This window comes from Nomascus leucogenys, chromosome 8 (assembly GCF_006542625.1).
Source record: "Nomascus leucogenys isolate Asia chromosome 8, Asia_NLE_v1, whole genome shotgun sequence".
NCBI classification, from domain to species: domain Eukaryota; kingdom Metazoa; phylum Chordata; class Mammalia; order Primates; family Hylobatidae; genus Nomascus; species Nomascus leucogenys.
In genome coordinates this window covers 74,934,145-74,947,083 of record NC_044388.1, presented here as the reverse complement: position 1 = coordinate 74,947,083, position 12,939 = coordinate 74,934,145, and the positions used below count along the sequence as shown (strand labels likewise).

General features: G+C 42.7%; 2 non-coding genes across 2 annotated transcripts; one reads left to right on the top strand and one right to left on the bottom strand.

Moving 5' to 3' along the window:
- Positions 1–352: 352 nt before the first annotated feature.
- TRNAR-ACG lies at positions 353–425 on the bottom strand. The gene has a single exon. It is a non-coding gene; the product is annotated as a tRNA-Arg (tRNA).
- Positions 426–4,975: 4,550 nt separating this feature from the next.
- TRNAT-AGU lies at positions 4,976–5,049 on the top strand. The gene has a single exon. It is a non-coding gene; the product is annotated as a tRNA-Thr (tRNA).
- Positions 5,050–12,939: the final 7,890 nt, after the last annotated feature.

The following is a 12,939-nucleotide window of genomic DNA, read 5'->3' as shown; positions in this document are numbered from 1 at the left end:
AAAGCTCAGACCCAGCCTCCCCAGTGTTCAAACTGAAGCAATAGAATTTATTCTACAAATGACTGAATAGGGAAAAACACAATAGAGACTTTAATTTAATCTCTGAATGGTCCTTCGTTCTTCGGCCAAAATGGCCAGGCAAGGCTGGGCACGACTTAGGTAGGGCGAGCGTTTCTCTGACGTAGTTGGCGTTACCACGTGGTCAGTGGCAGAATGCTACGCAGAGAAATGATAACCCCATATGTTGTCGTGAGCGGCCCCTCTTGCTTCTGAGACTTCCAGGCAAATTTACCTTTCAGGAATTTCCTTACTCCTGAGGAGTCGGAAAGTTGTAAAACGAATCTGCCTGTACCGAGCCAGCCAGGAGTCGAACCTGGAATCTTCTGATCCGTAGTCAGACGCGTTATCCATTGCGCCACTGGCCCTGCACGTGCGTTGGTGGCGAGGTATTTTATAAGAAACTAGGTTGTACCCGTAAAGTCTGGGTGAAGGCCTGTAAGCCGCGTTTGCCCGCTGGTCCAGGCTCGCAGCGCATGGACTCCCTGGTAGCTACTTCTGCACACGCCCCATAGCCTTCATTCCTTTCTCTGTCTCTGCCGGCTGAAAAATGGCGGTGAAAAGCAAGCCCTGCATCCTCTCTGCCCCAATATCACCGCTCCATTAATGTGTTCGTTCATTCAACCAGTATTAGTGTTCAAGGCACTGCAGATAACGGTGAAGAAAACATGACAGACCCTTGCCCTCAAGATTACATGGCAGTGGCGGAAGCGGACAATAAAGCACTAAATAAACACAATAATAGTGATAAGCGATTGGAGAAAAATAATAATAAAACAGGGAAAGAGGATAGGAAAGGCCAGCAGTGAAAGTGATGAATGAGAGATAAATGCTGATATCAGGAGAAAAGAGTGATCTGGAACAGGGAAAAATCGCTAGGGAAAAGGCCTGGAGGTGGAAGCAGGCTTGGGAGTTATGTTGAGGAGGCCAGCGCTCAGTGGAGAGGAATAGGAGATCCTGGGAGACCACCTCCAGCTTTATAGGCCCTTGAAAGGACTCTGGCCAGCTTTACAGGCCCTTGTAAAGACTCTGGCTGGTATTCTGTAGGAAACTGGAAGCCGTTGTACGGTGACGTGGTCTGAGTTTTTATTTGTCTCTCTGTGGGTCTTTTTTTTTTTTTTCTTCAAATATTTTACTAAGCAAAACTGTGCTAGGCATCCCTCACTGCATGCTGCTTCTACTGCAGGGCCTTGATCTCAGAATTTGACAGCTTTATAAGGAGCATCATCAACCCGGACACACATATGAATGTTCACTTGTTCATTTTGAAAGCAAACAAACGTCTCATATTTGTGTGTTTTAGTTTGTCCATATTTCTGAGAATAAATCATCCCCATGCCTGGTGAGCATTTTAAATAAGTTGAGGTCTACTAAACAGAAGTAAAACCGCCTGATATTGAGAATATACACGTTGAGATTAGAAAATATTTGTTTTCAGTTCATAAGTTTTCAACAGCCCTTACAAAAAATATTCTGCTCTTTCTACATAAACATTAAGGTAGACCTAGGTTATGGATTCCTCCCTAGGCAACAGCATGGGGATCTGTTCGTTAGGTTTTGTACTATGGACCCCAAGGGCAGCTTGGTGATTCTGGATTCTATCTCAGAATAATACTTTTAAATATACAAAAGAAAAGATAAATATGTAAGATTTCAAAAGAAAACTAATTATGTTAAAATAGGTTACCAAAACTTTTTTTTTTTTTGGAGACAGAATTTTGCTCTTATTGCCCAGGCTGGAGTGCAATGGTGCGATCTCGGCTCACCGCAACCTCTGCCTCCCAGGTTCGAGCGATTCTCCTGCCTCAGCCTCTCAAGTAGCTGGGTTTACAGGCATGCGCCACCACGCCCGGCTAATTTTGTATTTTTAGTAGAGACGGGGTTTCTCCATGTTGGTCAGGCTAGAGCATCCCTGGAAGTCACAGGTCCCACCTAGCACCTTAAAAATGAGCTTTAACCCAGCTGGCTGTAGGCTCTGTCCACATTCACTCTCCTTAGTGTTTGTCTATAAAAATTTATCTGTGTTTTGCAGGCTTTGAAGACCTCCCTTGGGTGCCTCAAATTTCTTAGCCATGTTCACTACAATAAATGCTTCCGGCTGGACGCAGTGGCTCACGCCTGTAATCCCAGCACTTTAGGAGGCCGAGGTGGGCGGATCACGAGGTAAGGAAATCGAGACCAGCCTGACCAACATGGTGAAACCCCGTTTCTACTAAAAATACAAAAAATTAGCCGGGCGTGGGTCCCAGCTATTCGGGAGGCTGAGGCAGGAGAATTACTTGAACACGGGAGGCAGAGGTTGCAGTGAGCCAAGATCGCGCCATTGCACTCCAGCCTGGGCAATAAGTGCAAAACTCTGTCTCAAAAAAAAAAAAAAAAAAAAAAAGAGAAAAAAAAAAAAAAAAAGAAAAAAAAAAAAGAAAAAGAAATGCTTTCGCTTTGTTTTTGGAAATCTTTCTACATCTTTTCTGACAGTTCCAGTTTCAACTTCCCGTCTTTTCTTCAGCATATATCGGAGAAACAGAGTCCAGATATATAAATCTAGATATGTATCTATATATATCTAGGGTGAGGACTGGCAAGTCTGAAACCTGTAGGGTCGTAGGGCAGGCTGGAAACTCTCAGGCAGAAGCTGATGCTGAAGTCTTGAAACAGAATTTCTTCTTCCTTAGGGAGGCCTTTGTTTTGCTCTCAAAGCCTTTTAACTGATTGGATAAGGCCCATCTACATAAAGGAGACTCTTTTAAGATTAACTGATTGTTAACCACATTTACAAAATAACTTCACAGAAACATGTACATTAGTGTTTAATTGAATAAGTGGGTAGCCTAAGTTGACACATACAACTATGACAGTGGTGGACTCTTCTCTGTGTTTCAGTGCAGTTTTTTTTAGTTTCACTCCCAGGCACATGGAAAACTGCACCATCTGCCAGTCTCACATTGTTTTACATGACTGTCGGCAGTCTGTGACACAGCCACTTGCATCCTCTCCAATTTCAGATGTGTGGAGCGGAGCCAACGTGAGGGTTCCATGGTTCCTAATCACAGTCGGAACTGAATAGAAGATACGGTTCACACCAAGAGTTCTGTAAATGATTGCTCAAAGTCTCAATTTGCTTCCAAGGCTCATCTCTGGCTAAACAACTCCTTTGACATTCTAGAAATTCTGTGCAAACTTCGTCAGCTGCCAGTCAAAGGAAAAACCAAAATAAAATACTATTGTCTCTGCTGTCTGGGACCTGCCACAGTTGGATTAAAGCCATATTAGGTGTGACTATGCTATTTATGATGATTATATTGGCTCCAAGCACACTAATAATATGATGGCTAATCTTATAATAATAAAGTATTAAGTGCTTATTTCACGAGTCTCAATCAAAGTGAGTGCTGAATTCATAGACTTGCATCTTTTTTTTTTTTTTTTTTTTTTTTGAGACGGAGTCTCGCTCTGTCGCCCAGGCTGGAGTGCAGTGGCGCGATCTCAGCTCACTGCAAGCTCTGCCTCCCGGGTTCACGCCATTCTCCTGCCTCAGCCTCCCGAGTAGCTGGGACTACAGGCGCCCGCCACCACACCCGGCTAATTTTTTTGTATTTTTAGTAGAGATGGGGTTTCACCGTGTTAGCCAGGATGGTCTCGATGTCCTGACCTCGTGATCCGCCCGCCTCGGCCTCCCAAAGTGCTGGGATTACAGGCGTGAGCCACCGCGCCCGGCCGACTTGCATCTTTTTATAAAAATGAAAACTCTAGTCGGCGTGATCTTTTACTGTTCCCCTCATCACATATATAAGCAAAGGTACATGCCAATGTCTGCCTTAGACTGTGACAGAGAAATCCTTCAAATACTGATACAGCTAAGGAATACTGAAATGTCTGTTTCAGCATAATCACCAGGACAACAGATTTCAAGTAAAACAGCCAAATATAATTACAGGTTTCATTTGGGAAGTTACTTTCACAGCTGTGCCAACAATTTGTATACTCTTCAGAATTTCATTAAACCCCTTTATTCAAATTATACTCCCAAGATCAGATTTATTTTTAATAGAGAACAGAATAAGTTGGAAACACATAAGCCCCCGTGACAATATAGAAATTTTCTCTCTCTCTCTCTCTCTATATATATACACATATATACATACACATACACACACACACACACATATATATAATGCTAATTTGACACATCAAACAGATCCTTTGGACAAGTATTAAGACAAGAAAGCTTTTCTTTCTGTGTAGCTATACCGGGAAGGGAACTTCTTTATCTCTTTCCAAGATTAAGTTGTTAATTCTTAAATCTTGCATTTTTAAGAAGCAACTCTGGAACCCCATTTAGTTAATCTTTAATAAGCAAGAAGCAGGTAGGTGGAGCCCAATTTTAACGGAAAGAAATGGGGTAAGGAATGACTGGAATTTTAATCTAATTCCAGTTTAATTTAAAAGCCATGAAATAAGAAACAAATAGCTTGCTTCCTGCTAGGATCAGTTCTTGGTGCCGTAAGTGTTCTGGTGTAAATGCATTACACGACTCGGAGGAGTGTTCTGAAAATGTGGCTGGCTACCCGCTCTCCTACCCTCTTCTCCCTGAAGCCCGAGGTCATACTTTACCCACGTTAGGATGAGCTGCTTGCTATTTGAGGCAGTTTCTCGGCGGACTCTCCTGTTCGCCCGGGGGCGAAAGTCAGGCTATTGCCAGCGTTTCCCTCACCCCCCACCTCCCCAGCGCGAAAAACTTCGTTATCCTGCAGCTGAGCGGTTTCTTAGGTCTTTTGGGGCGAAGCCAAGGTTAGTCTTCAGTGTCTGAAGAAGCATCTGGCTGCTTTCAAACCTCAGTAACAAGAAAGTGTATCAATGCACAGAACAAAGGCAAAGATCATCTCTTTTCAATGCTGATTTGTAGCGTGGTGAGTACGGTGGCTCCGTGGCTTAGCTGGTTAAAGCGCCTGTCTAGTAAACAGGAGATCCTGGGTTCGAATCCCAGCGGGGCCTGTCGTAGTTTTCCTGCTTTCAAAGTACCCACGGAACCGTTAAAGTATAACGTAGCGTGAAAAGTTATTTTCACCTATGGGACTCTATCAAAGTGTTTTATTTGCGTCCGGTGTGAAACCTCCTGGTTTACGAAAAAGAAGCAAAGATAAATTTGGCCTTCTTCTAGAATAATGAAATTCTGAATTTCTTGTTTTTCTTACATTTTTTTCCCACATGTTATATTCTTACAACATGTACGAGAGGAACCAGGGAAAGCGGAAGGCAAACACCAAATTTAAACTACAGGCAACTTCATAATCTCTAGTCATTCTATTTTCTTTCCTGGGGAAATCTTAAACAGATTCATTGTCAGAATCTGCAGGTAATGTTTTGGAAGGTCAGTCTTTGGAATGATTGATAATCTGTTGTTGAGAAGGCTGTAGCATCTCTGAAAATTCACAGCAGACAGTAAGATCTGGCCACATAAAACAAGCTGTGATTCGCTATTTTAAAAGATTGCGTTGTACTCAGAGTTTTTTGGAAAGGAACAAATCAAAGCAAAAACAAATATTTGTCACCAAGACTTGAGAAAAGAAGCTGTCAGAGAAGCCTCCATTTGCTTAAGGGGCCCACTAGAACAGGCTGACTTGAAGAAGTCCAGGAAGGGTTGAGATAGATGCCTTCTCCCAAACTCTCCAAGACGAAGAAAGAGAAATTGAGAAGTAGGAAAGAAGTCAGCTTTACTCTTAGCAGAAGTTCTCCACATAGAAACACAAGACCAAGGAAATGAAAGTTCACTGTAACTATTACCAACCCTCTCACCCATCTCCCAAGACCCAGCCCACAGCTCACCTGGCACAGAAAGTTCCACTTCTCTGGCTTTTGCTTTCAGAGCATATTATTTTATGTAGATTGTCAAGGCTTGAAATATGATTTCCTGCTCTAGCTCTGGAGACAAAATCCCAACACTTGGAGGAATAGCTCAGAAGCAACTCTACTTTTATGGAGACTTTCTACTCCCATTCTGCAGCTTAATTCCCCACTTTTCTTTTTTGTTGTTGTTGTTGTTGTTTTGAGACGGAGCCTCGCTCTGTCACCCAGGCTGGAGTGCAATGGTGTGATCTCGGCTCACTGCAACCTCTGCTTTCAGGGTTCAAGCGATTCTCCTGCCTCAGCCTCCCGAGTAGTTGGGATTACAGGAGCCCACTATTATGCCCGGCTAATTTTTGTATTTTTAGTAGAGACGGGGTTTCACCATGCTGGGTCAGGCTGGTCTTGAACTCCTGACCTCAGGTGATCTGCCCACCTTGGCCTCCCAAAGTGCTGGGATTACAGGCGTGAGCCACCGCCCCCGGCCAATTCCCCACCTTTCTTTATAAACATCAAGCAGCAATGGAAAGGCAGACCCTTTTTTTTTTTTTTCACTAGAGCCTTCCATCTTCTGTTCTTTTTCCCTAGGCCCAGATACAAACTTCCCTCAAATGATAGGACAGGCTGAGTCACTGGTGCAGATGTTAACACTAAATCACTAATTCATCCCCTTACCAATCCTGCCTCATTTCCACTCTCCTGCTCCATCAGCTCCAGAAATACCTTTATAGGAGGCTTGTAGCCAAGTGGCCCTCAACAGATTGCATGGTTTGTACTACTGAGTTGGCAGCAGTGGTACTGGCTACTGAAGCTATTGAATATTCCACGTGATGAGTCTCACCATCTTTCCCAAAAGCCTATGCCTTCCTAGTTCTCCATATATGGATACATCATGGAAACAATTTATGTGTAAAAGTGGAAATGGTTTGCAATCAGATGCTTGTTTGTCTAGTGAGTGGCTATTTGTCAATGGCCAATTATTATGTGGCAGTTACCATGCTAATCACACATGGGTGAAGAGGCTGATGGGAAGGGAAAACAATTTAATGGCAGTTATAGTATAGTGAGATGTAATACTATTGGGAGTACAGGGTGCTTTGAGCCACATTTGCTTATTTATTTATTTATTTATTTATTTATTTAGAGATGGAGTCTCGCTCTGTTGCCCAGGCCGGAGTGCAATGGCGCGATCTTGGCTCACTGCTACCTCTGCCTCCTGGGTTCAACGATTCTTCTGCCTCAGCCTCCCAAGTAGCTGGGACTACGGGCACCCACCACCACACCCGGCTGCTTCTTGTATTTTTAGTAGAGACGGGCTTCACCATGTTGGCCAGGCTTGTCTCAAATTCCTGACCTCAAGTGATCCACCTGCCTCGGCCTCCCAAATTGCTGGATTACAGGTGTGAGCCACCACGCTCGGCCCCACATTTGCTTATTTATTTATTTTTTTTAGGGACAGGGTCTGGCTCAGTTGCCCAGGCTTGGGTGCAATAGCACAATCCTAACTCACTGCAGTCTTGAACTCCTGGGCTCAAGCAATCCTCCTGCTTCAGCGTCCTGAGTAGCTAGGCCTACCAATGTGTGCCACTACGTGTCTGCCATCACGTCCAGGTGATTTTTGTGTTTTGTTTGTAGAGACAGGGTTTCATAATATCGTCCAGGCTGTTCTCCAATTCCTGGGCTCCAGACATACTCTGGCCTAGGTCTTCCAAAGTGTTGGGATTACAGGCATGGGTCACTGCGCAGGCCTGCAGCCTCATTTGAAAACAAACCTGTCTGTGTGGGGCTGGGTGCAGTGGGGATCACCTCTGTAATCTCAGCACTTTGGGATGCTAAGGTAGGAGGATCACTTGAAGCCAAGAGCTCAAGACCAGCTTGGGCAACACAGTCCATAGCGAGACCACATCTCTACATAAAATAAATTAGCCTGGCATAATGGTATGTACCTGTAGCCGTAGCTACTCTGGAGGCTGAGGCGGAAGGATCTCTTGAGCTCAGGAGGTTGAGGCTGAAAAAAACAAACAAAACAGAAAAGCAGACAAACAAAAACCCTGATTGGGCGAAGGTGGAAGGAAGACTTTATGGAAGAAGTGATACCCACACTGAGCCACGAGGGAGATATAGAACTTGTCAAGGCAAGAGGATAGATGTGGGAGAAGGAGTAGAATAGACGCCCTGGGCAAAGGGAACAGTGTGTAACTAAAGGTGAGGAAGAGAATGCTCAGTTCAGATAAGTGGAGAGCAGTTAGGTGAGGGTATATGCAAGTCTTAAAACTGTTTTTTGTCTGGAGATAGCCGGAGAACATTTGACTTGGCATAAGTGTCAGGTGTTTCATGCTTTCTTTTAAAAAGACAATGCCTTACCAAAGCAGTTTGGATGGCATTTGAATTTACAAGTTGTGGATTAAGTAGGGCCTCTAGCTCAGCTGCTGAGGTTCTCCTATGGGCAGGTGGAGCTAGAAGGGACTGTGTTTCCCACTGCATTCTAAGTAGCAATGCTCATCTACTTGCTTCATATCTGTCTGAGCTAGCCTGTTTACTTCTCAAGGCAGGGGCTGTGCCTGTCCTCTTCACTGCTGTATCTCCAGAGACCAGCACAGGGCCTGGCCAACAGCAGTGTGATGATTAATAGTATGTGTCAATTACAGTGGTTCATTAGATACTCAGATTACACATTGTTTCTGGCTGGGATTGGTGGCCCAGCACTTTGGGAGGCCAAGGTAGGAGGATCGCTTGAGCCCAGGAGTTTGAGACCAGCCTGGCCAACATAGTGAGGCCCTCATGTCACTACAAAAAAATAAAAAATAAAAATTAGCCAGGTGTGGTGGTATGCACCTGTAGTCCCAGCTACTCATGAGACTGAGGTGGGAGGAATGCTTGAGCCCAGAAGATCGAGGCTGCAGCGAGCCCTGGTTGTGCCACTGCACTCTAGCCTAGGTGACAGAGCGAGACCTTATCTCAGGGTGTTTCTGGATGAGATTATCATTTGAATCAGGGACTCAGTAAAGCAAATTGCCCTCCCCGGTATGATCCCTCCCATTTGTTAAGGGCGTTAATAGAACAAAGGTTGAGGAAGGAGGAATTCACCTCTTCTACCCCTACCCCACTGCTTTACATCTCATTTTTTTCCTCTTGCTCTTGGACTGGGATTTACATCATTGACTCCTGGGGCTTTCAGGCCTGATTGAGACCCAGACTGAATTATACTACCTGCTTTTCTGGGGCTCCAGCTAGCAGATGGCAGATTGTGGGACTTCTCAGCCTCCTCCATAATTGTGTGAACCAATTCCTTATCATAAATTACTGTCTGTCTCTCGATAGACAGGCATAGATAGATAGATAGATAGATAGATAGATAGATAGATACATACATACATACATACATACATAGTTAATAGATAGATAGACTATTAGTTCGGTATTTCTGAAGGACCCTAATACAAGCAGGTACTCAATTATGGAAAAAAAAAATACAATGTATCAGGCATTTGTTGTTTGCCAGACACTCTTCTAAGCTTTTTACATATTCCAAGTCATGTAATCCTTACTGCATAGTTATGAGGAAAGGTGCAATTATTTCCTCCATTTTAAAGAGAAGGGCACTGAGGCACAAGGATGCAAAGTCAGTTTCCTGGAAGGTAAGTAGCTGGCAAGTGGCAGTGTCCAGAGATGGGCCTAGGCAGCCTGAATTGAATTCGACTAATCTGCTGGCCTTCCAAGCACCTTTAAGTGTTATTTCTGCTACCCTAGGGGGTACACCTATTTGCCATTTCCTCCTTTCTCTTATGTTGCCACCTCTGAAAGAGGGATTCAAAGCCATGTTTGATCAGAATGTCAGGGTAGGCAGAAATGGAGTGAATATGTGGAGTGAATACTTGGGCAATAAGGGGGAACTTTGTTCTTTTCTAGCCTTGCTGATGATCTTTCTAACACATATCAATTCATTTTTCTTTCAGTGCATGCTTGAATCTTTTTGTGAAGTTTGAGGGTTTTAGGAGAGAAAGAGAGCAGAAAAATTTTGAATATCAGTGATCATAAAACAGATTCACTCTATATTCTGCTTTGGTAACTCGGTAATTAGATTGAATTTCTTTTTTAAAAAGGAATAATGAAGAGAAAATTCCAGTCATCTGAGGTTTTTGATTAATTGAGGCTTTGCAGAAAATTATGAGCTCAAAATAGAAACATTGCCTATTCATGTTTCTAACAGTAGCTATTAATGCTCAAGATGATCAGGCTAGACATTAGGAAACTTCAATTTGAGGAATACTTCTGGAGATGTCATTAAACATGAACTTCTGTGTGTCTACATCATGCTCCCTGGGTCCCAGGTCCTGTTCTGAACTGCAAAATTAGTAGATTGTCAGATCACATGACCTGCAATGTGTTCCTGCTGTATCTCAAGGAAAATCTTATACAGCCTTATAATTGAAATATAGGAAGATGTTCATTGATGGAACCCTTATTTGTAGTGGCAAAGTAGAAGAGTAGGTGACTTCACATTGCAGACCTCTATGAGGCAATGAAAATAATTGGTTTAGATGTGCACACAGCAACATAGTTCAAAACTGCGGTACCAATGGAATAAGAAAGAGATCTATGATGCAGTATCACTTATGTAAATTAAAAACACATTCACCCAAACCAATCATACTTGTTCTATAAAAGCATATAGAAAGAAAAGGATGCCTTTTCCAGTGATTTTTTTTTAAACAGGCTTTTAAAATAACCTTTATTTTAAAAAGTTAATATGTTAATATGTCATTATAGGAAACTGAAAATCACAAGAAGCACAGAACAAAGTCATTCAGAATCACAAGCAGTTTATAGTTTGACGTGTTCTTCTAGGTCTTGTGTGTGTAGGCACAACATCCAATCTTACGGGACTGAGATTGTACAGTATGTATCATGAGTTTTCACACATCATTAATATTTACCAATTCAAAATCCCAAAGCTTTATGAGTATTTTGATAAACAAGAATACACTACACCAACTCAATCTGTTAAAAAAAAAAAAATGTAGTCCTACCTTTCTTGGGATAAATTTCATAGAAGACAAAAATGGCAACATGCCTTTAGATAAAAGCATTGGCAGAGTTCTGATTTAAATGCTGCATTCCCTTAATGCTCAATTTAAAATGAAACATACAGCAACAGAATACACTAAGTATAATGTTTCTAAGATAATTCATTAGCAGAGCTATACCATTATAATATTAGCAAGGTATATTTCCATTGAATTACTTAATGTATTCCTATAGTACAGCCAAAAGAATGAACAAGTCCTGATATATACTGCTCAGAGGCGGTTTAACAATTCCATGTCCAAGATGCATCTTTTCTGTCAATTATAACAAAGGTATTTACAAATTGGCTAATTCACTAGCTCTAGTTTTTTTTTTTTTTGAGATGGAGTCTCGCTCTGTTGCCCAGGCTGGAATGCAGTGGCGCGATATCGGCTCACTGCAACCTCCGCCTCCCAGGTTCAAGTGATTCTCCTGCCTCAGCCTCCTGAGTAGCTGGGACTTCAGGAGCGCGCCATCACGCCCAGCTAATTTTTGTATTTTTAGTAGAGATGGGGTTTCACCATGTTGACCAGGATGGTCTCAATCTCTTGATCTTGTGATCCGCCTGCCTCAGCCTCCCAAAGTGTTGGGATTACAGGCGTGAGCCACCATGCCTGGCCCACTAGCTCTAGTTTTTATCATACGTTGTCACCTCAGACATTCATAAAGGTTAAATTTTGCAAAATAATGAACTTTGTCGACAATAAACACAGGCACTTCACTAAAAATGCTCATATAGACCTGTGGTTATCATCTAAAACCATCTTCTAGATATGGAGATACTAGCAAAGAGACCTTCCTTTCATCCTTCCTCTTCTCCCTCTTCCACCATCCCCAGTGACTAAGTACAGGACGTCTAGCTCCAAGAAGTGGACCAATAAAGGTCACTCCCAGAAGACAGGCCTTCCTAAAAACTAACAATAGGACATTCACAAAGGGACTGATTCACTACATCTATTTTTAACATACTTTGAGCATTAAGACTTGTTTATCCTTTAATATACAATATTAACACAATAAAATGCACATATAGAGCAATGATTAGACCATCTGAACTAATCTAACTCAGGGGCACAGAACCCTTCTCCCTGTATACCTCTTCCTCCTCCCCACCCCACCACGCAGTGAATAGTCAGCATAGACTCCTAAGCATCAAGTTTTAACAATTCCATTCCCAAATGCAACCACTCCTAGGACGTACTGAAAACAAATGCTTAGAGGGGTGTTACTCTAGCCCTCTACTTTTAACCTATGTTGTGCTTTTTTTTTTGTTTTGTTTTGTTTTTTTGAGACGGAGCTTGCTCTATCACCACGCTGGAGTGCAGTGGCATGGTCTCGGCTCACGGCAACCTCTGTCTCCTCTGTAGCTGGGACTACAGGTGCATGCCACCACGACCAGCTAATTTTTGTATGTTTTGTAGAGATGGGGTTTCACCACGTTGGCCAAGATGATCTCGATCCCTTGACTTCGTGATCCGCCCACCTTGGCCTCCCAAAGTGCCAGGATTACAGGAGTGAGCCACCGCACCTGACTGTTGTGCACTTTTAAACACCTAGAAAGACTAGATGTTTCAAACTGCACTTAAGTTTTCCATTATATACACAGTGGTATTGAATAAATGGCGTATATACATAACATAGACTATAATTTGAGTGTCTTCTAAATAGGAACATTCTGGCCTAGAACACTTCCCTTTCTGACCTCTACCAACCCGGTTGACAGCTATAAGCCATCTGTAATGCTTAGGGGGGGATTTTAATAATTTTACTTCTGTTTTTAAGAAGTGTTCCTTATGAATTTTAACACAGTGTACTCAATGTATTAGTTTACTAACTCTACTTTTGCCATACACTGGCAACCTCTTTAACATCGACTAGATGTAAATTAGGACTCCTATGTCTGCTTATATACACAGCACAATAAACGAAAATGCAGACATAAGGGACAATAGTCAATGTGCCTCATCATAAACA